At 39.2% G+C, this 27,593-nt stretch overlaps 1 protein-coding gene across 9 annotated transcripts in view; it reads right to left on the reverse strand.

Moving 5' to 3' along the window:
- The window catches only part of PEAK1 (pseudopodium enriched atypical kinase 1), a 250,264-nt gene that overhangs the window by 128,340 nt on the left and 94,331 nt on the right, over nucleotides 1-27,593 (reverse strand). Inside the window, exon 1 of one of the 9 annotated variants that reach the window (XM_074296508.1) lies at nucleotides 15,347-15,493. The exons of the other annotated variants lie outside the window; for them this stretch is intronic. The gene's annotated coding sequence lies outside the window, so the exon portion shown is untranslated. Of the gene's footprint in view, nucleotides 1-15,346; nucleotides 15,494-27,593 lie in introns of those variants that run through there. 9 annotated transcript variants of the gene reach the window in all.

The following is a 27,593-nucleotide window of genomic DNA, read 5'->3' on the forward strand; positions in this document are numbered from 1 at the left end:
TGGGCTCCCCACCAACTGCCAGGGGCCACCAAGCAAGGGCACACACAGAGGGGAAGAAACAGAGTCAGCTGGGGGGGAGGGCCTGGAGTCTTCCCCCTTGCTCTCCTTACCAACAATCTTCCCGTGAACAATGTCCCTTCCTCTTCCGAACTACGAAAGCTAAGGCAGAAAGCCAGGGCAGCCCAACACTCTTGGGAGATCACACAGACAGACAACCCAGAAAAGCAGCTCAATCGGAAACCCATCAATATCCAATACAAAGACACATTATGAAGTCCAAAATGTGACCGCCTAAGAAAAGACGAATAGTTGTATCAAGTCTTCTTTGGGGCTGAGTTTCAGTTAATACACAGATTTTGCCCAAACTAAATCCAATTTTTATGCTAACTTGAGAGAGAATTTTTTTTCCACATGTAAATGCAACAAACCTCCTTCTCCTTTTTCTTCTGGATTATCTCCAAGTGTGCTAAACAAACATCACAAGAGGCTGGAAAGGCTTGCTTTCAACAACTGTCTAAAAGTAACAAAATCCCCTCCTCCCCCATTTATGCAACAGCCTCTAGATGAGTCACAATCTTAGGCCTTTCCATCCAGCTTCCATGGGGCTAGATTTCATGTATTACAGACAGACTCAGTCCTGGAGAGATAGAAGAATGAAGGGAAGGAAGGAAGGGAAGGAGAGAAGAAGAGAAGAAGGGAGGGAAGAGAGAGGGAGAGAGGGAAGGAAGGAAAGAGAAAGGAAAAGCAAACCAATATAGAGAAAATGAATTTTGAAATTCAGCTTGAAGTAGCCATATATTCAGAGCCAAAGAGCAAACGCATGGCCTAAAATATAAACACTAGTAGAATAAAAATACAAGAGATATGTCATATTTAGCAGCAGTATTTTCTTTAATAAGAAAGAGACTGAGAATGAAAGAATCTCAGAACTGGACAGGACTTTAAAGATCATGCAAATTACCTAATTTTATAGGATCAGAAAAGGGAAGTAATGTATTTATGCAACTAGTAAATAGCACCCCCCCCCCCCGGCTGGGGTTAAGTGAGTTGTCCAGGGTCACACAGCTAGGAAATGTTAGGTGTCCGAGGCCACATTTGAACTCCGGTCCTCCTGAATTCAAGGCTGGTGCTCTATCCACTGCGCCACCTAGCTGCCCCAGTAAATAGCATTTAATAAATGATTTAATAAAACCCAAATCTCCTTTCAATTCTGCAATGATCTGTTTAGGACACAGGTCATTGCAGAGCCCACCATCTCAAAGTTAAAACTCAAATCCTCAGCAGACGCCAAAGGTTTTCCACATTCTGAGTCCAACTTTTACTTTCTCCTCAGCAGCTAGCCTGCAGCCCTGCCAAACAACAATCCCAAGTGTTCTCTGAGATCAACTTTCCCTTTCCTGCCTTGGCACACTTGCCAACCCATCTGTCAGACTCACAATGCCCGCCTTCATCCCTGACTCTTAGGACTCCCATTTTCGTGCAAGGTTCAGCTTTGGTTCTACCTCTTCCATACAGACACACAATCCCATACCATGCGGCTCCACACTTAGTGCTCTCCCTCCCGGGATGCACTGGTTTTTCAGTACACATGTTGTGCCCTTCCCCCTACAATGGAAGCCCTTTGATGAGAAGTTGTGTTCCATTTTGGGGTCTCTGGATTTCTGGAACCTAGCACAGAATTTTGCAGATAAAAGGCTCTTAATATGTATTTACTGAATTAAGTTGGGCACAAAGATTTATTGATTCAACTGAGATCTAAATGTTTCTTAGGGACTGTTTTCAGGTACCTTGTGTAAAAGATCTACAATCAACAACAAATTACCTGTGACCAATTTTGTTTTCTTTCTTTCTTTCTTTCTTTCTTTCTTTCTTTCTTTCTTTCTTTCTTTCTTTCTTTCTTTCTTTCTCTCTCTCTCTCTCTCTCTCTCTCTCTCTTTCTCTTTCTGTCTTTCACAAACAAGTGGAAAATACAAAGAATTTTAAAAAGATGAAGTAATGAAAAGAGAGATAAAAATCTGAGGGGCAATTATTGCCACAACTGCACAGTCTGGAGAACTGAAATTGTACCGCCCCCGGCTGAATTCCAAGTGAAGAAAAATTTCCCGCTATCTCCACACAAGTCTCCTTGGGCTCGCAGATCTTGGTGAAGAGGATGCATAACCATTAAGTTTTCATTTTCTCAGTATGTGAAAATTTGTTTCTGCCCACACCTCTTGTTCTCTTGCCAGCCCCTCTTTCAAGCCTCCATATGACTAACACAAAGTCATCTCTTTAAGGAACAAAATGCTTATTCAAAGTCAGTCAGAAAACTAAATGACCAAGTTATTTTGCATATACTTTGGAAAGATGTTGTGCAAAGAATTTTAAGTATGGAATTGTACAGGCCCATTCTCCTTTAGAGACAACAGTTACTTCTAACTTGCATTAATTAAATGTTCTACACAACACTGTCAAGTCCAAATAGTTGGCTTTCTGGTTAGGGATGAATGAATTTCATTACTATTTTACAGACGTGAAACAATTGTTTGTTAGCATTTTCTTCTTCCAGCAGACATGATTTTTTCCCTTCATTTCTAATTTCCACACCATCAACTTTTAAACTATTTTTAAATAAACAACTCTCTGTAGATTTCAGTTTCAAAATGAGGCAAGATCTCAGCTTTTGGCTGCCATTTTTCACTCTACTTTTCTGGTCACTTCCTCTGATTACAGTTGAGTCTCTTTTCTTCCTGATGTCTGCCAAGTCCTTCTATGCAATCACAGAAGATGAATTTGAATTCCAGGTCTAGAATTTACTTTCTGTCATCTTGGGCAGATGCTGACAATACTGGGTCCTGTTTTTCTCATCTGGGAAATGAGAAGTTTGAAACGAGATGACATTCTAAGGTTTTGATGAGACCTGAACAGATGATTATACAACTCTAGAACACTTTATTCCCTCCAGAAAGATGGCTTGTGACAACCCCTTTCTTTTTGAAGTTCTGAAACCTTCTCTCTGACTCATAGATCTAACAAACGTTGCCCAGATAGGTGGTGATAGGGGTCTCCAGAGAAGGAGAGCCAGTGAAGGTTAAGTGGCAGCCATCATAGAGTGGAGAGAACACTGGTGGTGTGGGCTTAATTGAAATCCAAATGCTGTTTCCTGATGCCTCTGGGCTCCTGGGGTGCTACTTCCCTTCTACAGACCTCAGTTTTCCTCATCTGTAAAATGAAGGCTTGGGTGGATGGGACAATATCCAAGGTACAGTCTGTCTCTAAACCCCATAATCTTGGGATAAATTCACACTCACATACCTTCCTCCCCTTAGCCATCCCAAGCCGTACCTAACCCTTTCCCCATCTGTATCATATGACCCCTTTTTAAGAAAACAGTCGCCTGAGTTCAAGGGCCAGAGCTGCCTTCCATATCCTTCAGCGTGGAGGCTGTAGAGCCTTCTCCAAGTAATCCAAGATGTCGTGGAAGCCAGCCACAGAATCTTTCTAAGCAAATGTCCCAATACTGCTCTGTGCCCTTGTCCGGGAGGCTCTCAGAAAGCCTAGGGAATGCAGAATCTGAAAAGCATTTTTCAGGCTGGTAAACATTTGTTCTGATGTCAACAAGTTAATGTGTCTTCTTACTCTCAATTTAGTGCTACTTGAGACATTTTCTACTTAAAAATGAAAGTGACACAACTTTGTTGAAAATGGAAGGGAAAATGTTTCTTAACCTAATCAATTCACAGATATTTGTACAGACTTTCTGAAGAGCCAGGCTGCAGGTAAACTATTTGAAAAGGTAGGAATTGGAGTAGCTCTTGAAGTGTGGATGTTCTATTTTAGAGATAACAAATCAATAATTCTTTTTCTCAGAGATACATTTTTGCCCCTAAGATGACCAATAAACATTGTTTTTTTGGTCATGATTTTTGTTGGTATGATTTAAAATTATTTTTAAAAAACATTTTTATTTAAAGTATTGAGTCCCAAGTTCTATCCCTCCTTCCTCTATCTCTCCCTGAGACAGTAAGCAATCTGATATAGATTATAATATCTTGTACATAAAAACTTCAACAAAGATAAATGATAAAAAAAAAAAAAGCATGCTTTAGTCTGTATTCAAACAATTTCTTTCTCCAGAGGTGGGTAGTATGCTTCATCATGACACTTTTGGGACTGGCTTAGCTCACTGTATTGCAGAGAATAGTACAAATTATATTACTGAAAATGCCCATAGTCGTCTATCTTGTATATGAGAGACTCAAAGATCCATTATTTGACAAAAACTGCTGAGAAAACTGGAAAACAGCATGGCAGGAACTAGATATAGACCAACACACACATAATATACACTAACATAAGGTCAAGATGGGTACATGATTGAAAAAGTTTTACACATAAAATACAGTTATTTTAAATAGAATTTCTCTTTCTGTTGCTACTAGACTTTGTTGGTAATATATAGGAAGTGCTGATGATTTAAGTAAATTATTTACATTAAGTAAATGTAGGTGTATTTATGTAGATATATCTAGAAAATCTGCTAAAGTTCTTAATTATTTTAAGTTTTTTAGTTGTCTAGGTTTTCTAAGTATACCATCACATCATCTGCAAAGAGGTAATACTTTTGTTTTCTCATTGCCTATTATAATTCCTTTCATTTCTTTTTTCTACTCTTATTGCTATAGTTATCATTTTTCTAGTATAATGTATAACAGCGATGATAATGGGCATCCTAACATCATCTCTGTATTGGGAAGGCTTCTAGCTTATCTCCATTACAGATACTGCTAGATGGTGGTTTTAGATTAGTATCTTTATATTAAAAAAAAAAAAAATTTAAGGGAATCTACATGTATTCCTATGTTCTCCAGTATTTATAACAGGAATAGATACTGGATTTTGTCCAAGGATATTTTCTACATCTACTGAAATAATTATATCATTTCTGTTAGTTTTGTTACTGATATGGCCAGTTTTGCCAATAGTTTTCCTAATATCAAAGTAGTCCTGCATTCCTGTTATAACTCCTACGTGGTTCATAGTATATGATCCTTGCCATGTAATGCTATAACCTTTTAGCAATGTTTTATTTAAATTTTTTTCAATCAATATTCATTAGGGAAATTGGTCAATTTACCCTACTTAATCTCTCCCTTTCTTGCAATTTAATTTCTGATCACTTAATTTATTTATTTATTTTTGGGTATCATTTCATCAAAGTCACCTTATATCCACACCTCCTGTGAATATGTGTGTGTGTAGATATATTTCTAGTTGTTCTTGTTGTGATGATAAAGTTCTTATGAGTTACAAATATTATCTTGTCATATTTCTATATGTTTATAATATAAACAGCTTAACTTTATTGAATTCCTTATATTTGTTCTTTCTTGTTTTTTACCTTTTTAGGTTACTCAATTACAGTTGAGTCTAGGAATTACTGGTCAAATTTTTTATTTGGCTCTGGAATGCTTGACAATATTTTATTTCATTAAAAATCCACTTTTCCCCTGAAAGATTATATTCAACTTTGCTATAATCCTAAACACTTTTGCTCATTAAGTGACTAGCCCAGGATTACACAATTGAAAGCTATGAGGCAGGACTTGAATTCATGTCTTCCTAAGTGAATCCAGCACCCTACCTCACTTTGATCTTAGCAAAGACTAAAGAATATACGTATTTGACATTTCAGAATTATAAGGAATTGTATAATCTACAATTATATTGTAGATATCATTCAATCCAAAATTCACTTTGAGAAAACTCAAGACCCAAGACATTTATCAATTACCTACTATGCGCATGACAGCCAGTTGGCTCTGTGGATAGAGGACAGAACCTTAGCAAATCATTTCATCCCATGTGCCTCAGCTTCCTTATCTGTAAAAGAAGCCAGAGAAGGAAAGGGCCTGCCCCTCCAGGATCTTTGCTAGGAAAAGTTTAAACAGAACATGCATGAAATGAGTCGATAACAGCAATGTGCAGATACAGAGCCTGAGGGAGCAAGTGTAATCACCTTTTGCTTCTATATGTCCCATTTGCTAGTCCTGGGGTCTTACTCAACTCCACAAACATTTATTAAGTGATGGCTATCTGAAAGGCACTGTGTCACGAGCTCCAAAAACTCCACAAAAAAAATCACTCCACAATCATGGCAATCTCCCAGATGCCAGACACTGTTAAGGGATTCAAAAAGGGATCAAAGACAGTCCCTGAACAAGCAGCTCAGAAGTGAATTGGGAAGACAGCAAACAAACATGTATGTACAAACACAGCACAAATGGAAACAGGAGGGAAGGCACAAGAGTCAAGAAGCATTGGGGAGTTTCTTATGGAAGGTGGGGTTTCAGGGACCTGAAGGAAGCCAGGGAAGCCAGGAGATGGTAGGGGGAAGGAGAGTCTTCCAGGCTTCAGGCAAAGTCAGGAAAAATACCCAGAACCAGGGATGGAGAGTCCTGTTCATGGACTAGGAGGGACCAGGGATGTCCAGGAGGAAAATGTAAAATGTCTGAAAAGGGAAGAGGGGGCTCAGTTCTGAAGAGTTTTATGTTTGATCCCAGAGATTTGACTGAATAGAGGGATCCTCTGTCTGGTCCCAGTGAGGCTGAGTGGGGGCTGGAGTGGAAAGAGACCTGAAGTAGACGGAGCCACCAGCAGGCTACAGGTATCCAGGTGTGGGGAAATGAGGGCCTGCACCAGATGTGGCAAAGGTGAAGGCAACAGGCCTGGGCTTGGAGAGGCAGGAAGGAGGCAAGGGTGATTTGAGGGTGTGATAGGGACCAGGAAGGGAGGAGAGAGGAAGAGCTGGGCGTTAAGATACAAAGCTCTGCTCCGGAATCAAGTTTAAGATGTCCTCTAGTTTGGGGCCGAGCAGGAAAGCAGACTTGAGAGTCATCAGCTGGTCCTTAGATCTGTGGAAGCTGTTGAGATCAGCTGGTGAAGCCTTTGGGAGGGAGAAGAGAAAATGGCCCAGGAGAAAACCCCAAGGAACGTTTAGTACTAAAGGGCATGATCTGGGTGGAAATCCAGCCAAGGACACAGAGAAGAAGCGGTCAGAGAGGTCCCAAAAACCCAGAAGAGAGAATGAATGACCAAGCCAGAAGGATCAAGAACAAGAATTGAAAAATGAAAAAGTCCGTGCCCTCCAGGAGCTTACATTTCATTTAAAAATATGCATATATACAAGGAAATAGAGGAAAAGCACAAATAGTATATGAAAAGAATCTTAACACTGAGGGGATATGAAGAATTAAAAGGACCAGTAAAAGGTTTCTATCTGAGGGAACCCTGTCTCTGAGAAAACTAGAGATTCCAAGAGACTAGGAGAAAAGTATGCTCTCCAAAAGGAGACCTGCATGGACAAAGGTGAGACAAAGGGAGACAAAATGTCCTTGTCTCCTATACCGGGTTAACCAGAAGGCCAGAAACCTCTAACTTTGGCTAGAAAGGGAGGGATATGATCTAAGGTTAAAAAGGCAGATGGGAGCCGGCCTGTGGAGGGTTTGAAGTTCCAGGCAAAAGCTGGTATCATTAGGACAATAAGAAATGCAAGATGTTTCATTTGAGAGATGACATGGTCACATCTTCTTTAAAAATATCATTTTAAGATTTAATTATTTTGAATTATAATCCTAAATAACCAAATAAAGTGATCATAACATACATATGAGCAGAGGGGGAGGAAGTGATATGACACAAATTACACAGAGCATGCCTTTTTTCTTAAGGCTATAATGAACTCAACATGTAACTTTCAAAGTAGTCATGCTTACATGGGATTCCTTTTGGCCTTTCTTCTCTTCTCATAAAATAAATAAATAAATAAATGAAATGAAAAAATTTGACAACCCTTCTTCTAGACCTCATTCACTTTCTCTAGTCTCCTTCCTCCTGAATGGCTAAACTTTTATAACCAGTATGTATAGTAGAGAAAACAAATTCCTGCACGGGCCAGATCCAACATTGCACATCCCTTTCTGTCAGTCAATAAACATTTGTTAGCACCTATTATGTGCCAGACACTGAACTAAGTGTTGGGATGCAATGAAAAGCAAAATGGCAGCCCTTTAATGGGAGAGCACATGTCAACAGCTGTGCCCAAACAAGTGATAACCAGGTTAAATGGGAGGTGATTATAGAGAGGAGACAATCACCTCTTCACCAGGAGATGAATAGCAAGCTCAATCACTGGTACTGGGGTTTTTGGGTTGTGTTGTTTTTGTTTTTAATCACCTCACTGATCATGACCCTTAAGTCCTTTAAAGCTAGATTGTTTGGGGTTGTGGGTTTGCTTGGCTTTTTTACATTTTTGTTACTGCATAAATTGTTCTCTTGGCTCTACACATTATACTCTATCAGTTTATAGACATCTTCCCAGGTTTCTCTAATACCGTATCTTATGCCATTCCTGATAGCCCCTATCCCACATTTTGTTCACCCATTACTCACTTTATAGATAGATAGTCCATTAGTTTCTAGTTCTTTGTTGGAATAAGTTTGCATAGTGGGTCTTTTCCCTCTTCCTATGATTTCTTAGGGAAATAGATTCAATAGATCAAAAGAAGTAATGAATTTAGTGATTTTCTGAAAATTGTTCCAGATTGCTTTCCACCAATGTGCTTTTCCCCCATAACCTCTCAAACATTTGTTGTTTTCCACTTTTTTCATCTCTGAAAATCTCATGGGTGTTAGTTAAAAACTGAGTTGCTTTAATTTGCATTTCGCTAATGGTGATTTGGAACATTTCTTCTTATTTCTTTGGATAGTGTGGCTTTCTTCATTTGCTTTTTCACGTCTTTCAATCGTTTATCAGTTGAGAATATATCTTGTTTTTAAAATTTTGAATCAATTCTATATTTATCATGGAAATAAGACCTTTACTAAAGAAACTTCCTGTTTCCTCCATTCATACCTCCTCTCATCAATCCCCAGTAAAGGTTTCCCTTCTTAAAATTAACTATTGTTTGTATAAAAAGCTTTTACATATTATAGAATCAAAACGATCAATTTTATATCATGTGACCTTCTCTAAGAAAGACTGCTTCTTGGCTCTTCTAATTTGTTTATGAGATGACCCCCCCTCCCCACATGAATATAAATAGCTCATAAATCAGAGAATATAAATTAAATAGATAAATAGCTATGTATCATATATTTAAAAAAAAAAAAAAGACATGCATCATGTAACTAGTCAGAGCTAATCTTGATATATGGTGAACGGTATTGCACTACACTTAATTTAAGATAAACTTCTTTGCAATTTTTTTCCAGCAAGTTTTATCAATTAGTGTGTCCTCACATTTATGGCCCTTGTGTTTACTGAACACTAGACTACTTATTAGCTTTGTTCACTTCTATATGGTGCATAATCAATCTGTTCTGATTAAACTCTCATTTTTGAATAGCATCAAATCACTTGAGTTCTGCTCTGTAGTGGTTTGAGAAATGGTACTGTCAAGCCCCCTTATTTACTACTGTTTTTGTTGCTTCCCTTAAGATTCTTGACTTTTTGTTCCTTCAGATAAATTTTGTTATTTTGCTCTACAAGGCAATCCATTAGTACGGCAATGAATAAGTAAATGGATTACATAGTATCATAATTTTTATTCTGTTGGCTTAGCTTAACATGAGAAATGAGTACTTCACCTATACAGGTGTGCCTTATAATTTTATTCCTATGAGAATATATAATGTATATAATATATATATATATATATATATATATATATATATATATATGCTTCCAAATATTTTATATATTTTGTAGCTATTTTGAATAGAATTCTATTTCTGTCTTTCTTCATTGGGTTTTATGGTTAACATAGAGAAAACGTTGGTGTTTTTACCTCTTTTTTTGGCCCCCAATTGACTACTATATTCTAGCATTCCTAATACCATATCCCAGACAAGAGCGGTAATAAAAGCCTTCTTTGTTTTACCCTTGATCTTAATGGAAAAGCTTCTAGTTTATTCTCTCTCTTTTTTTTTCTTTTTTTTTTCTGAGGTTGGGGTTAAGTGACTTGCTCAGGGTCACACAGCTAGGAAGTGTTAAGTGTCTGAGACCAGATTTGAACTCGGGTCCTCCTGAATTCAGGGCTGGTGCTCTATCCACTGCGCCACCTAGTTGCCCCCTTCTAGTTTATTCTCATAACAGGTACTGTTGGTTCTCAATTTCACTTAGATATTGATTAGCATATTAAGGAAAAGTCTATTTATGGCTATGAATTCTAATGTTTTGAACAGAAATGGCTACTGAATTTTGTCAAAAAGTTTTGCATCTATTGATATAATCAACTGATTGTTACTATTCTTGTTATTATATTCTTTTACATTTAGATTTTTCCAAATATTTAACTAAACATTCAGCCCTGGGATCAATTGTCTATAATTATTTTGATATCCAGAAGAGATTAGCTGAAAAACAGTGGTAGGCTGAAAGACAGAGGTACTTTTGATATCTGTAGTCAGAAGCAGAGTTGGTAGAGAAATGAAAGCTGACTAACCTTAGCCCCCCACAAAACGCACACTTCTTGGAGGAACTCGCCAGAGGGAGAAGGGGAATGGTCTAGTGGAATCATATTCTAGAATGGGAGGCCATAAAGACAGTTAAATGTTCCAGGGTAAGGAGGGCCTAGTGTTAGGTTCTTACTAAGTGCTAAGTCGGTACTTAACAATTCTCGGTTCCGCCCTTTAAGGAGAGTTTTACCCCTTAGAACTTCTGAGGAGGAGCTTAATGTTTAAAAGGAGCAAGTTCAATGGTAGAAGTAATTTTCCCACAAGCCCTTGCATTATTCCAGGCCCATTCTCTGGGAAGATAAAAGAAGCAACATTGAGCAGTGGAGAGGAGTCTCTACTCTAGGTCAGAGTTGGCGGCTCAAGAAGAATCAGGCAGAGATTGAGTTGAGACAGCAGATCTCCTTCCAGAGAGCCATCGACAGTTTCTGGAGACAACAGGACTTTACACCCCAAGTGCTGAGAAAATTTATAGGATTGAATAGCAGCTGAGGTATGGTTTTGAAGTTTGGAAATCAGAAGCAAAACTGAGAGGGGAAAGAAGGAAAGAAAGGCAAGAAGAATAATCAGTCTAGAAGAAATGGGTAGGGACTTTAAATGATAAATGGAAGAGCCAGTATTTAACCTAAAGGCAATGGAGAAGAAAGCTGCGGTTAGGGCTTTAGAAAGATCACTTTGGTACTGGTAGGAGACTGGAATGTTTTCTTTGTTTGAAGTATGTTCTTTCTATTCAATCCTAGCTGTTAAATAACTACAGAGAAGATTAATTTAAAATATGTAGACCAATTAGTTTCCTAATTCTCCCATAGTAGTAGCATTTTTATTTTATTTTAAAAACATACTAACCACTTTGATTCATTCAAATGCAATGAGGCAAAGTGAAAGTTACATTAATCATATCATTCAATAATAATGGACATTTAATTAAAGCCAATCAATGTTTCTTTACAAATGTAAAGCACAAAATAATCTATTTAACAAAAAAATTGCAAATCAAATAAACGCAATAAATTTTGCATTCAGAAACTGAAAAAATACACAGAAATGGTCTGTGTATTTCGCCAACTCCTCTCTTAGAAGCAGAGATTGAGCCCTTACAGCAGCGCTGCTAGCTCCTCCACCTAACTTGTATTAGGCACAGCTTTGGATAGTAGAGTGAACATAGCTCTGAATGCTAAATGGATTCTTTACTTTGGCCAGTAAATGGCAAGAACCATCTACTAAGCTTTAGAGGGGAAAGTTGTTTTTTCCCTTAAATGTGTAGTAATATTCTTTCAAACTGATCATATCTATACCTTTATATTTTAAAGAAAAAAAAAAAAGAAGAAGAAACAATGCCACAGGCCTACAAAGTTGGCCATCCCTAGACAAAACAGGAGTTTCTTTATCATTTCCCATGATGTATTTGTTAACGAATAGTTGTTGTGAGAAGTAAAATTGTTTCCACAGTTAGTTTCAGTGTCACATCTTCTCTGTTACTATGGTAGAAAAAAATGTGTTATCAGCTTTAGGGTTTGAATATATGATGATGTAGCAAGGGAGGGAGGGAACATGGAAACATATCAAGGGGTGCATGTTGTGTCAAATATCAGATTTTGGAAGGGTCTCCCTCCAAGGGAAATTCTGAGGAGAGGATGAGGCAGGGCAAGACTATGGAATATAACTGCTGGTTCTGGCCTCTGTAAAATGTGTTTGTGCCTCTCAAAGTAGAGTGCCCACTTCTTGCAAGAAACAGATAAAGTCTTCCTTCACTTACTCCAAGAATTTGGGTCTGAAGTTTTTTTCTAACAGTTGTCAACATTATGGGTCAGCTTTGTGCAAACTTCCTCTTGTAAAGCGCTTCATTTTGGAGAAATGACCAGACATTTATCTTTCAGATTGTGAGAAGGCAATCATTGCAAAAGATCAAGACTGAAAGGGACTTTGGAGATCAGACAGTCTAATACATGCCTCTAAAGTATCCCCAAGTAGACAGCCAGACTTTGCTGAGGGTCCTCTAGGTAAGGTGACCCCCTGAGTCCTGAGGCTGCCCGTTCTATGACTGGGCAGTTGTTGGCCTTTTCCGAAAGATGGATGCCATACAGACCATGGACGGGTATCAGTCACTGAGAAGATACCAGCCAAGCCAACAGGAATTGTGACAAAGGAATGGCCCCAACATTCTATAAAAGGCAGGAGGGCATAAGGAGCAGAGAGCCCATCCAGAAGTCAGGGAGGCTCAAGTTTCCTCTGAGACATTCTGGCCAAGGGACTGTAGACAAAGTGTTCAATCCAGACAACCTTCACAGTCTAAACAGAAAAGCAGCATCGCCTAGCATTGGTCCACAAAGCACCTGAGACAATGAAATCACAGGTCCAGGATCTATCCCTCTCCTATGAACAGATCCAGCTTAAACAATTGTCACTGGCCAGCAAGTCATTTTTAAAATGTCTCTCATGTGCCCAGCACCATGCTAAATGCTGAGGATAGAAAAAGGCAGACGATGGTTCCTGCTCTCAAGAAATGTACAATCTAATCCCAGAGCTAAAGAGGGTTGAACTCACAGAACACAGCAAGGTGGTTAGTCATCTTTACAAAACCTTAAGGCTGCAACTGAAAACCACAGGGAAGGCCATTAGAGTAACCAGGGGAAAGCAAGTCTTTGGTAGACCTAAGGCACCCCTCCCATTGCATTACTTCAGATACAAACACAAAAGGCTCTGATGGGCATTAAAAGCCTCCTTCCATCTTTCCGGTCTCCTTATGCCTTATTCTCCAAGGCAGACTCCTCAACCAATGGCACCGATTTCCTGACTATTCCATGAACAAGGCCTCCCATTTCTTAGCTCTGGGCATTTTCTCTGGCTGTTCCCCCATGCCCAAAACACACTCCCTCTTCTACTCCAACTACTGATTTCCCTGGCTTCTTTTATGTCTTAATTAAAATTTCATTTTCTATATTTCCTAATCCCTCTTAATTCCAATGCTTTCCCTCTTTTAAATATATCCTATTTATCCTGTATCAGGTTTACCCTCTCTGTTTGCATGCTGTCTCCCTTACTCAACTGTAAGCTTCTTAGGGGAAGGGAACTGCCTTTTGCCTCTTTTTATATCTTCAGCACTTATCAGGGTGCCTGGCAAAGAATAGAAGCTTAATAAATGTTTGATGAATTGAATGAGGTTATTACTTCATACTAGGATTAGGGATTTGACAGTTCTAACCAAGATCTTCAGGCTACCACAAGACCAAGGCCTGGTCCTTAAAAGAAGGTTGGGAGGGTTTAGAGATCCAAAAGAAAAAAAAAAGTTTTAAGAACATCTGTAGGTAAGAGTATGATACTTTATATGGACAAAGAGAGGGAAGGAAATGAGGAAAGTGGAAGAGAGGAAAGTCAAAGGAGGGAAGGGCCCCAGCTAGTCATTTTTTGGGTCCTGATTTAATGCAAATAGCAATCATTTCTGTTCTGGCCAGAAACCCTGAGAGTTTTTCCTCCCAGATTTATTTAATTTGTTTTTAGACTAGATGAAAGTCAATTCTTTGCCTCAACTTCTACTAGCCTTAATCAATAAATGAGTCTAACCATAGTCAAACTGAGACCTGTTGAAGACCTTAGATCCAGACCTTTGACTGCCATCTCCAGTCATCCTGATCTGTATCTGGCCACCGGTCCCAGATGGCTCTGGAGGGGAAAGCGAGGCTGGTGACCTTGCACAGTCCTCCCTCACTTCCATGTCACAGCCCCACTGTCCTAATGTCAGGGTGCTCTTCCAGAATGAAGGACAAACAACAACAATCGAGACAGCCAAACTATTGAAACACATCCCCCAAAGAACCACGGTACAGCTGGTCTCACAAGCACAAGTTAAATGCTGAGAACCAAGACTGCTCAGAGAACACTCTTAGATGACATCTCCCTTCTGGACAGCATTTACAGGCCCAGTCATGGGAATGCTGGTTGACAGGCCATTTTGTGAGAAGAACAAAGTACCCGCCCACGTTGAGCATCAGCAGATGGATGGGGCCACTGACGAGGGGCAGAGCAGACAGAGAAGGAGTCCTCACCTGGGAGCAGGAGGACCTGCCTCAGACAGCACTCCAGACTCTTCTGACCAGTGCTGTCACCCAGCCTCCCAGGGCCTCTGTTCCCTCCCCTGTCAAACAAGGAGAGCAGAGCGAATGGCCTCTGAGGGCCTAAATCGATGGCCCTCTAAGTCTATACAAAGGAATCTTAAGAAAAGCAGACTTTGATACTGAGTGCTGGCCCGCTTTCTAGGCCAGACCTCACAGTAAAGCTGTTTCTTACAGTTCCATCCCACCCCCGCTCTGTCCTTTGCTGTTTTCCTTACTTTATTAGAACCATCTGGGCAAGCCTCCCCTGGCAGTTTCTTAAGTCTATGGAACTGGCAGATGCAATTTATCAGCCATTTCAAAAACTTTAAAAAAGATTTAAGAAAGAAATTTTGTAATGTTTAAATTTTAAAGGAACACATTTCCAGTATCAATGGACAAAGGATCACATCATGTGTTGGTGGTGGTGCAGGGGCAGGGGGGATGGACTTTTTTGAAGGAAATGCTGCTAGAAAAAAAGTTGAAAAAAATGTGAAGCTCTACTGCTTAGTTTGGGAAGTTTTTTTTTTTTTTTTTTTTTAAATTAATCACTGATTTGAAACGAACTGAAATCAGTGTTTATAGAAAGTTACCAAGGTAGAACAGCCTGCATTTTTACACCATGGAACCAGTGGCTCAGAGTATCTCTAAAAGATGAGGGATAGAAATATGAAATAAAATGTTTTCCTGAGTACTGTACTATGGATTAGTTCTAGTAAGGAAAATAAATCAGGCTGTTTCATTTTTATAAAGACACAACTTACCTGAACAGATCATTTCACTTGTTTTTAATACCACAATTCAAATCCTACATATCCAAAGTCCATTAGCCAGGAAGCTGGAGGGTGTGGTCCTGGCTAAAACCAGGAGCTGGGGAAGGGCACTTCCTTTTTCAAAATTTGCATCTTTACCTATAAAACCAAGATGTTGGACTCAGTGATTTCTAAGGTGACTTGAAGGTAGTGTAATATGTATATATGTGTGTGTGTGTGTGTGTGTGTGTGTGTGTGTGTGTGTGTATACATACACACTTCTGTGCAATATATGTAAAGGCAGGCAACTCTTTGGGAAGAGCTGGTAATACGTAAGCTTTGGTAAGCATGGCGATGAGGTCTTTGGATGATAGATTTAAAGCTGGATGGGTTGTTAGAAGTCATTCAGTACAAGTCTTTCATTTTAAGAACAAACAAGAAGCCAGAGTCTAAATGGCTTGCTCAAGGTCATACTGGAAGTAAAATGACAGAGACTGAATTTGAACCCAACTTAAGTGCCACTCTCCAACAGATAAATGGTCACAGGATATGAACAGGCAGTTTTCAATGAAAAATTAAAATGAGCTGAGAATTACCATATCAAAAACCCCCACGCTAAATCATATTTTAAAAAATTCAAAATAAATAGAGAAATGTAAATTAAAGCAATTTCAAAGTTCCATTTATTAGACAGAAAAGATGGAAGGAATGAAGGAAAACAGGTGCACAAATACAATATTGGTAAATGCAGGGAAATTGCTCCAGCCATTTGCAATACAATTTAGAGACATGTCTCAAAGTCATAAAATTGCTAGTTCATGCCCTTTAACCTTATGGCCTTTAACCCAGCCACAGCACTACTATACCCCCAAAGAAATCAAAGAGGGAAAAATATGTGTACAAAAATGTTTCTATAACAAAATGGGGTACAGAATTGAAAGGAACCACAGAATTCTACCCACTATTTTCTCAGTGAGTTTAGTACTTGGCTCATATTACCTTTGCAAAATAGTACAAGATTGTTGCTATTAATATCTCCATTTTATGGCTGAGGAAACTGAGGCAGACAGAGGTTAAACCACTTAACTAATATCATACAGCTAGCACAGGGGCCGAATTTGAACTTGGGTGTTTCTCACTTCATGGCCAGCCACTTAGCTGACTAGAAAGAGTAGAACAAAAATGTTAAATGGCTAATGAGAAATTTATGCCCAAGAGAAAGTGATAGTCAAACAAAAACCCTGCTATCCTTAGTGACCAAAAGGACCTTTTTTAGATGAACTACAACTTCAGGTATTGAAAGAACCAGCAGATAGCTCCAACAAAGCAATGTCAAAAATACATGAAACACTGGAAAATGGGAGATGAAGCTCAAGCCTGGGGAAGTTCAAATAGTGCCCCAATCTTGAAAACGAGAAGGAATGGAATAAGATCTCCCCCTTCTAGGTCAGTGAACTTGGCTCTGACTCTTAACAAAATTCTAGAGCACATTATTAGAAAAATGGTGAGTGATCACCTGGGATCTTTGTAATCAAAAAGACAGCATGACTTCAAGAAAACAATCATATGATACAAGCTGTTTTCTTTAAGTTTATTTAAATCAGTAGGATGGGGGAATTTAATAAACATAAGCGTATATCTTAACTCAAGGAGAGAATGACAATAAGATGCACTATTTTTGTAGAAAAGGCCATTATGTGGGTCGCATAACCACCCAGAGATTGGACTGAAGTAGTCCTCAAGAGGCTGACTAGGACAGGAGCTTGTAGGGCAAAGCCCCTAGGAGCCAGGCTTGGCCCTGTGCTCTTTCACACTTTAATAAAGGCCCAGGAGCTTCGTCTCCAAAATATACAGAGAATTGACTTTAATTTATAAGAAATCAAGCCATTCTCCAATTGATAAATGGTCAAAGGATATGAACAGACAATTTTCAGATGATGAAACTAAAACTATTTCCACTCATATGAAAGAGTGTTCCAAATCACTATTGATCAGAGAAATGCAAATTAAAACAACTCTGAGATACCACTACACACCTGTCAGATTGGCTAAGATGACAGGAACAAATAACGATGAATGTTGGAGGGGCTGTGGGAAAACTGGGACACTGATGCATTGTTGGTGGAGTTGTGAAAGAATCCAGCCATTCTGGAGAGCAATCTGGAATTATGCCCAAAAAGTTATCAAAATGTGCATACCCTTTGACCCAGCCATACTACTACTGGGCTTATATCTCAAGGAAATACTAAAGAAGGGAAAGGGACCTGTATGTGCCAAAATGTTTGTGGCAGCCCTTTTCATAGTGGCTAGAAGCTGGAAGTTGAATGGATGTCCATCAATTGGAGAATGGTTGGGTAAATTATGGTATATGAATGTTATGGAATATTATTGTTCTGTAAGAAATGACCAACAGGAGGAATACAGAGAGGCTTGGAGAGACTTACATCAACTGATGCTGAGTGAAACGAGCAGAACTAGGGGATCATTATACACTTCAACAATGATACTGTACGAGGATGTATTCTGATGGAAGTGGATATCTTCAACATAGAGAAGAGCTAATCCAATTCCAATTGATTAATGATGGACAGAATCAGCTACATCCAGAAAAGGAACACTGGGAAATGAGTGTAAACTGTTATTTTTACCTTCTGAATCCAATTCTTCCTGTGCAACAAAAAATTCGGTTCTACACACATATATTGGATCTAAATTATACTGTAATATATTTAACATATATAAGACTGCTTGCCATCTGGGGGAGGGGGTTGGGGGAGGAAGGGAAAAAATCTGAATAGAAGTAAGTGCAAGGGATAATGTTGTAAAAAATTACCCATGCATATGTACTGTCAAAAAAAAAGTTATAACTATAAAAAAAATTAAAATTAAATAATAATAAAAAAAAATAAAAAAATAAAGGCCCAGGAGGTAAGTATCCTTTTCAGTTTTCTGATTCCATCACACTGAGTGACAAGATTCAAAATGTCCAGGAAAGGCTACAAGACTGAGTTCTACAGATCATCTTTCTCAGTACCAGATGATGATGAAGGAAGAACATTTCAGCTTAGTAAGCCAGGAGAACGTCCTAGCAATCAGTGTGGCATTGCAGCAATGGAAGGGGCCATCTTGGTAAGCCTTAGAGCAGAGTGGATGGCTCCTTGATAAAGATGCTATGGAGGGGGCTCAGGTGTGGGAAGCTCTCAGTGACTCTTGAGTTTGGAGGACTGTAAATCGAGGCTCTTGTGAGCTGCTCACTGATGTCCAGATGTGGAAGTCTTACTACTACAGGATGACCACTGAGAAGAAAAGGGACCTCGGCTGCAGAAGATGACAACTTTGCAGCACGAAAGCCCATCGTACTGTGCTCTGGGTCCCCGTGTCCTTGGCTCGGCTTTTCAGGCAGTAAAACACAAGCTGCACAGCCGCCTGCTAATTCCCCACATAACACTGCTGGGGCATGGCAGCCCACGGCTGTCTCTCATTCTTCCATGATACCTGTCATCTTGCCTGCTAACTGCCACAAGGCAGCACTTACGACTATAAGATAAAGGTAATCATAAAATCTCTGTTCTGCAGGATTCAAGGAAAATTGGTAGATAGGAAGTACCCACAGTGGACTGCTCATTATCAAGTCTACTCACATAGGAGCAACATCACAGAAAATAGGGACCAATACTGTTGTGGACTTGTTAAGCAGAAAAAAAAAAACAATCAAACAAAAAAGAAGCTGGCAGCGCAGTCATGATGGAGAAAATCTTGTTCCTGAAATGCACTGCAAATGCCTCATCAGATCCTGTCATTCAATGTCACCACAGAAATTTAAGAGCCAATTTCTCAGAAAGGCTCACTCAAAAGTCGAATAATTCAACAGGTAGCAAAGAGCAAAACCATTTCTGGCAAGGAAGAATGTTCTCTTGAAAACAGCATTACTTGACTTGAATTGAGTATGATGAGCACAGGCAGAGGTGTGGTCCTGAGTGAGTCAGACAACACCCTCCTCATCCCTAGGTTTGTAAGGCCCTCGAGGCAGAGCCAAAAGCTCCTTCTAGACCAAGGATCACAGGTCTGGTCTAACTCAAATTTGCTGTAACAAGTTTTAAGACAGAAATACTTGAGGATAAGAGATGCGAAGGAGAAAACTGGAACAGAAGGAGGTAGAAGGAGGGGAAACCCCCAGCAGTGACATGATAGGGATGCCCACACTGGGCATACACATCAAGGAGAATCCTTATTTGCAAAAGTTCTCTCAAAGCTTCCCTTTATGGAGGACTAAGAATTTCAGGGTCTTCATTTCTCACTAGCTGTTTTGCTTGATTTCATTCCCTAAAATTCTGCCTCAGTGCCAGGCCCTCTGGTGGTACCCCTCCTCCCTTTGAAATTTCCTTTTGTTTTCTATTAAACAGTAAGCTCCTTGATGGCAAGGGCTGAACTTATTTTTCTTATATACACACAGTGCCCAGTACTTTGTCATAAATGTTTATTCACAATAAACAGCCTTGTGCAGACTACTAAACATGGTTTTGTTTTGTTTTTCTTAGACCACTGATAGTAGTATGTAAAGACAATTTCTAGCATTTACTTTTACAAAATTTTAAGCTCTAAATGTTCTTCATTCCTCCCGTTTCCTAAGACAATAAGCAATTTGATATAGATTATACAAGTACAATTAGGGTAAACATATTTCTATATAGTTATAATTCCATATATATTTATTATAATAAATTATAATAAAGAAAAAGAAATAGACGAAAAGTGAAAAAATAAAGAAAAGTGAAAAAATAAAGAAAAGTGAAAATAGGGTGTGCTCTGGTCTTCATTCAGAATCTATCAGTTCTTTCTCTGGACGTGGATACCTTTTCTTTGGATGTGGATACCATTTTCCATCATGAATCCTTCATGACAAATTATCTTAGATCACTGAGAAAGCTAAGTCATTCATAGTTGATCATCACACAATGTTGCTAATACTATGTATAATGTTCTCCTGATTCTGTTCATTTCACTTTGTAATATTTCATAAGAGTCTCCCCCCCCCCCCCAGGCTGGGGTTAAGTGACTTGCCCAGGGTCACACAGCTAGTAAGTGTTAAGTATCTGAGACCAGATTTGAACTCGGGTCCTCCTGAATTCAAGGCTGGTGCTCTATCCACTGCGCCCCCTAGCTGCCCCCCATAAGAGTCTTTCCAGGTTCGCCTGAAATCTGCCAGGTGGCCATTACTTATCATACTAGTGTTCCAAGACATTAATATACTACCGCTTGTTAAGCCCTTCCTCAAATGATAAGCATCCCTTCCATTCCCAGTATTTTTTTATATCACAAAAAGAACAGCTATAAATATTTTTATGTATATTGGGGTTGTTTCTTTTTAATGATCTCTTTGGGATACAGACCAGGCAATGGTATTGCTGGGTCAAGCAGTATTCAAAGTGTGGTTGCTCTTTGGGCACATTTCCAAATTGCTCTGAAAATGGTTGGATCAGTTCACAATTCCATCAACAGTGCATTAGTGTTTCAATTTTTCCACATTTTCTCCAACACTTATCGCTAAACACAGTACTTAACTGAAAAGAGAGAAATTAAAGTTAAGGATAGATAAAAGGTTCTACAGAAAACTGACGATAGCAGGAAGTGACAGTGTCTTCTCTTTTTACCAAATTTTTGGAGATGGTCTGGAATCAAATGAATTTAAGTCTGGAATCAAAGGAATTTAAAGAATTCTCACTTCTTAAATTCCAAATTCAACTACTCAGTCTTATTATTAAAAACTCAAGTTTCCTTTATATCAAACCAAATTATGCCTAATTATATATAAATTATATCTAATCAAAAACTGCTCTGTATAGATGATCCTGACGCAATCTTAATAATATTCCACTAAAACCTTTGACTAATACCTATGAGGAGCACAGTTTCCAGGGAGCAACCAAAAGGTCGCTGACTTGGGCAAGAACAAAACAAGAAAATGAATCAAACTTCTTTTGGCCCTCTTATGTCCAGAATGAGCCACTGTTTTACCAAAAATTCCAAAGTTAGAACAGTAACATGTAATTTTTACAAGTAGAATCAATCATTCATTTACATTTTTATACTTCTTAAAAAAAAAAAACCCAATAGTTCTGTTTTCATATCATCATTCACATATATATCCCCTTCCCTGTGCTACCTAGCCATCCATCCCTTGGAACAAAGAATAAAAAGAAGGAAAAAATACAGTATGGCAAAAGCAACCAATCCGTCAGCTGCTTCTGACAGTGTATGTCCATGCTCATAATTTACTCCTCTTTGTAATGAACGAAGGGGGCACATTTTCTCTATTTCTCAAGGCCAAAGTCTCCAAGGTAATTATGATCACATAGCATTCAATTATGGTTTTTGTTCTATTTATTCTATTATAGTCCTTGTATATAAAAACAATTTACTTACAATTTTCCTCATTGAAGGACATAAAAACTGATTCTTTTCTTGCTGCTCACAGAATCATGGGACTATAGCCATTTGAGCTGAAGGAAACTCCAAGGTCATCTAGTTCTACCTTCTCATTTTCTAGATAAGGAAAATGAGGCCTGAGCAGGGCAATGAGACCCAAATCTCAAAGGTAGCAGTACAGAGATTCAGATTCGAAGTCAAGTCACATATGGGGCTATTTGTATAAGAAGGGTCTCTACACAAATCACGGAAGCACATATTAAGGGGTCAGACAGATTAGTGCTTCATTCCAACTAGGACTAGCCAAACAAAAGATACCCTTACAGAAAGAGAAACTGATGAGCAACTGGAGTAAATAATAAATTATTGATCCAGATTTTTTTGTAAAGAAAAATTGAAAGACATTTCCTAACAAAGGTGCTTAAAGCTCAGCTTTGTCATGAGGGCTGGAAGATGGTTGTCACTTCTGCCTGTTTGCCTCAGTTATTATGGTAACAAAATGACTTGCACTGATATTGCTGGTGAAGAATTGAATCCAGAAATTAATTGACTTAGGGCATGCAATTACTAAATGTCAGCTGCCCAGACTTGAACCCAGATCCATGGCTCTTTGTCTGTTTTTATAATTTTAAAAGCCCCACTAAATCTACATTCATTGTACTTCAAACATTTAGTAATTTTCTCTCATTTGTCAATGAAAATAAATAAGCAGAAGTCGCTGGAAAGTCATGAATAAAACAGGGATAGGATGTCCACCCTCCTCCTTCTCTGTGAGGTTTCGGCAAAGGGAAGAGAGGTCCCTTCCTAACTGAGGAGCTCAGGGGCTGGCTGGCTGGTATAACGAGCTGTGAACATATTTCTGCTTACAAAAGTGGCACTGGGTGAAGCAGAGGAGGCTCCATGTGATGGAACGGGGTAGTGAGGTACAAAGAGCCCTGGGGACCTGCAAATATTGGATGCTAAGCCCTCCCTTGGTACATGATTCTGCTGAGGACAACAGTCCCTCACCCCAAGGGAGACGGCAGGTGCTTAATGAATGCTTGTAACAATTAGACTCACTTACTACCTGCCCTTACTAGGTACTTATTTGGGGAAAACCCACTAACCCCTCAGGGAGTTGGTTTTTCTCTCTGCAAATGGGGCTGGACAAGGGAAGGGTACATATACTAATGACCACTAAGATTTTCTTACTCCTTGAGCACATGAGGAGAAAGGCCAGAAAATATGATCCTGATTGTTGTTAGGAATGGAAACCAAAACAAGGAGATGGCGGTAGTAGCAGATCAATCACTGTCACAAGCTGACAACCATGCTCAAAATGCCAGGTTATCTGTCAGTGACCAGACTGAGCCTAATTAGGAGCAATCGGCTACAAAGATACAGCTCTGAAAGGGTCAGAATCGCAGCCCGGGCTGGCCCCATGAGAACAGCAAATGGAGTTCAGAAGAACAAGGCTGCAGAAGCAACATGAGCAAATGAGCTTGGGAAACCCACTCCCGGGAGCAGCAGCAAGGGCGCCATGGGGAAGCACTACTCAGCTCCCATTCCCATGTTTCTTCAGAGACCTGAGAGCTAGGAGAAAGCTCAGAAGAAACCTGCTAGGTCCTTATTATCCAGATGAAGAAACAAGTCCACAGAAGAATGCATCTGTCTGGCCTGGGTCATCTGGGGAAAGAAATCAGACCTGGGACCGATCCTGACCACCAGCTCCAGGCCTGTGGCCTTGGCCAGTACATGAGACAACAAGGCTCAATCACAATCATCTGAAATTCCAAGGGAGAGAAGCACTCCCTTCTAGAATGGGAATTTTTTGGATCTAGGAAATAAAGGGAAAACCCTATGTTCCTCTGCTCTCCAAGGGGCCCCAGGTTGGGCAGCAGCCAGGCAAGAAGGCCCCTGATGTTTTAAATGCTTTAGGTTTTAGATAATTAGCACTGTGGAGGTGAACAAATGGATGGCCTGAAGAAAACGGGGTGCAGAAAAGTGGAGAAAATAGCCTTTTGGTTCTGATGCTATTTCTAAGTTGCCAGTTGCAGATACTGATTTCTTGAGGGCCATTTGCTGGTAAATGGTGTCCTTTCCACTTTGTCCAGTTTCTTGGGTTCTTTGATTTCCCCATGGGGTCTAAAAGGAAGTGCTACTTCGCAGTAATCCAAATAAAGAGCCATGGCATTTGCAAATGTTTGTAAACCAGATGGTTTGTGTGAGACGCATAGAAGAAAACTGCCAGGCGATGAACCTCAGAGCTTGGAGCTGCCTTGCCAACGTAGGGCCATGCAAGGACTCTCCTCCCCCACTCTCACCCCCACTCCCGTCATGTCAGGTTCTTCACAAAGGGGTCTTTCCTGCCTACAATGGAAAAAAGGACTCAAAAGCCCTCCTCTGTATTTCAGCCCCCAAAGCAACTGTCATTTCCTGTAACTAAGACATTTGTGCACAAGGATGAACAGACTACATAATCTTTTCAGAAAGGAAGAAAAAAAGTTAGAGGGAAACAAAGAGGGTTTTCCCTCCTACCTTAAAAAGTCTCAGGTGAGGCCTTCAATGTTTCTGGCTGCCACATGGATGGGGTATGCACAAATGGCTGCAGTCCAGCTAAGGTTTGTCCCGTGAAGTCCCAGATAAGCAGACAAGGAGACCTAATGACATTTGGTTGCCGGCCTAACTCAGTCTACCACTGATCCTCAACAGCAATAGTCTGTTTGCTAATGGGTTTAAAACAGCAGCCAAGCCATGAAAATGAAACAGTCCCTTTAAATGTGACCAATTCTCCACAGGGAGGGAAGCAAAGGCAAGTAGAAGGCCACATTCCCTATCTCTGAGAAGCCTCCTATCAGAATTCCATTTAGGATCCAGTTAGTCCTGTTTAGACCCTACCTCGAATTCTCTACAAAGTACAGAATTAACACCTAGTTCTCCATATAGCTAAGAACCATACTTTCCTTTCTTACTGAAAAATAATTGATGCCAATCCTACACCAATCCAAAGTGTAAATACTGAAGAGGGACACATCGCTCTCTTAAGAGAGACTTCCGTTCCAGACTTTTAAGGCACTGGTGTCAAACTCAAACAGAAATGGTTCCCTGTAGGCTGCACACTGACTTAGAAAATGACGTTAGTATTTATCATGTATTGGTCAACCTGCCATCTAGGGGAAGGGGTGGGGGGGAAAGTGGGGAAAAGTTGGAACAAAAGGTTTTGCAATTGTCAATGCTGAAAAATTACCCATGCATATATCTGGTAAATAAAAAGCTATTAAAAAAAAAAAAAAAAAAAAAGGAAATGGCAAGTTAGTATTATGGGTTAGACTGTATTTTTATGTATTTGTTAAACATTTCCCAATGACACTTTAATCTGGATTGGCTGAAGTGAGTTCAACACCTCTGACCTAAAGTAGCCCAGCACCTGAAGGGATAGGTGAAATTACATGATAAAATACAAACAGCACATTAGGTAATGTCACAAAATAACTATAAGAAATCTTTTTTAACATAGCTAGAAGAGGAACCAGACTGGATCCTTATGGGAAACCCAGAACAAAGTCACAATGAGTCACTTTTTCAGCTGAACCCAGCATGGGGAGATGACTGGGTCTGGCCAGGAGGATGCCAATGAGAGGTGGGGCACCCTAGAGCAAGGGAAGATTATGCACCAGGAGGACACATGCAGAGGTACCAATTGGCAGCTCTGGCATGTCATCCAGGTGGAGTCACAAACATAGTGCAGACAAAAGAACTGTGTGGGAGTCCCAGGTAGAAACAAGCAACAAGGACCTTGTGAGTGCAGTGAGGTCAAGGTAATAGCATCTTAACTGGTCAGAAGTGTGAAAAGGAAAAAGTAGGTCCAGAATCCCAGCAAAGGGAAGCCTACAGTTCTTCACTCTGACTATAACAGAGCTTCTTCCTAACTGGCCAAGTGGGGTTATGTTTAGGACTATGTACTATTGCTCGGAACCAAACCCAGGTCAAGAACTTGCAAAGATCAAACCACTTTGGGAGCACAGAAAGCTTGTATGTATATCTTCAATATGTTCCTGACATTCTGGAATAGCACTCCAAGAAAGCAGGAACAGAACTAATCCAGACTTTTCTCCAGAAGTTCAGCAGAGTCTACCTCTAAAATCACAGATTGAAATCATGAAGTAGTTTGGATGACTGAATAATAATAATAATAATAATAATAATAATAATAATAATAATAATAGCACAATAAAGAGGTATTATGTTAATAAGGAAACTCAAGACACAATCTGAGAGGGGAAAAAATGATTCTGAAACATTCACATGCAAAATCTCAGGAAAAACAAAAAATATAACCTGGGTACTAAGGCAACTAAATTCCTGAAAAAGATGATGCAGGAATTTAAAAAAAGATTTGTATAAATTAAATGAAAATGTTTAAGGGGGAAAAAATTGGAAAATAAATGAGGGTTTGGAAGAATTGGAAAGAAAATTAATTAATAGCTTGGCAAAAAAAAGTATAAAAGCTTGCCTAAGCAACAAACTTTCTAAAAACTAGAATGGACTAAAGAAATAAAGTTTAGAAAATAGATGAACATGTAAGGTGTTCCATAGCAAAAATGCATCTGGAGATTAAAGGGATATAAGTTGATGATTCACCCCAAAAAAGAGCATAAACATCCTATTTCAAGAAATTAAAATTTGTCTAGATTTTAGAACCAGAAAACAAAATGGAAAGAGAATTCACTAGTCGCCTCCTGAAAGAATTTCCACATGAAAACTCCCAAGCATTTTACTGCTAGAATGCAGTTTCCAGGTCAAAGAAAAAATATTTCAAGCAACCAGAAAATCTTCCAAGAACTGCAAAGCCAAAGTAGATCACACATGACTTAACAGCCATCATTATAAAAGAATGGAGAACTTGGAATACGGCATTCGAGAAAGCAAAAGATATGGGCTACAGCCAAGAATAAACGACCCAGCTAAATTCAGTGTAATGCTACAAAGGAAAAAATAGACCTCTATAGAAATAAGCCTTCCAAGTACTTCTGACTAAAAGACCACAATCACATAGAAACTTAAATTTCAAACCTGGGTATTAGGAGAAACATAGAAGGAAAAAAACATGAATGATCAATATTAAGGGGTTAAACAAGAATAAACTGCACATATTCAAATATTGAGGGAGGCTACATGTATCTTCTCTGAACTCTATTCCTTAGGGATTACAGAGAGTCTATGCAGACTATGAAAGCAGCTATGCTATGTCTTGAGAATATTAAAAGAAGAATGGAAAATAAGGGGAAGAGAAATATACTTGGGTCAGGGGAGGGAAAGGAAGGTTAGAAAACCTTATCTCAACTATTCAGATCTTGAAAATAGGCACCTTTAGAAATTAGGAGAAAGGGGTGAAGGGAAATAGCTGACATCTGAATGTCCCTCCTATCTGAATTGATCAAAGGAGAGAACACACACAGAGTGTGATATAGAAACAGACAGCAGAGAAATAAGGCAAAGGGAGAAGAGGGAAGGGAAAGAGGAATTTGAGGGAAGAAAGATTGAGGGATTTAACCTAAAAACAAATTATGATATATTAAAAAATTATAAAGTTTTTTAAGGTAATAAAAAATAAGAATTCTGAGGGCGTAACATCAATTGGTGAATGGTGAAGGAAGTTATGGAATATAAATGTGATAATATTCTGTTGTGCCATAAGCAATTATGATGGAGAGGGTTTCAGGAAGATTTGTATGAGCCAATTAATACAATGACAACAATATGATAAAGACACACAACTATGAAAGACTAAGAAAACACTGATCACTGTAATGATTAACTATGATTCCAGAGGTGTAATGATGAAATGTCCTAC

Source organism: Sminthopsis crassicaudata, chromosome 2 (genome assembly GCF_048593235.1).
Source record: "Sminthopsis crassicaudata isolate SCR6 chromosome 2, ASM4859323v1, whole genome shotgun sequence".
Lineage (NCBI taxonomy): Eukaryota > Metazoa > Chordata > Mammalia > Dasyuromorphia > Dasyuridae > Sminthopsis > Sminthopsis crassicaudata.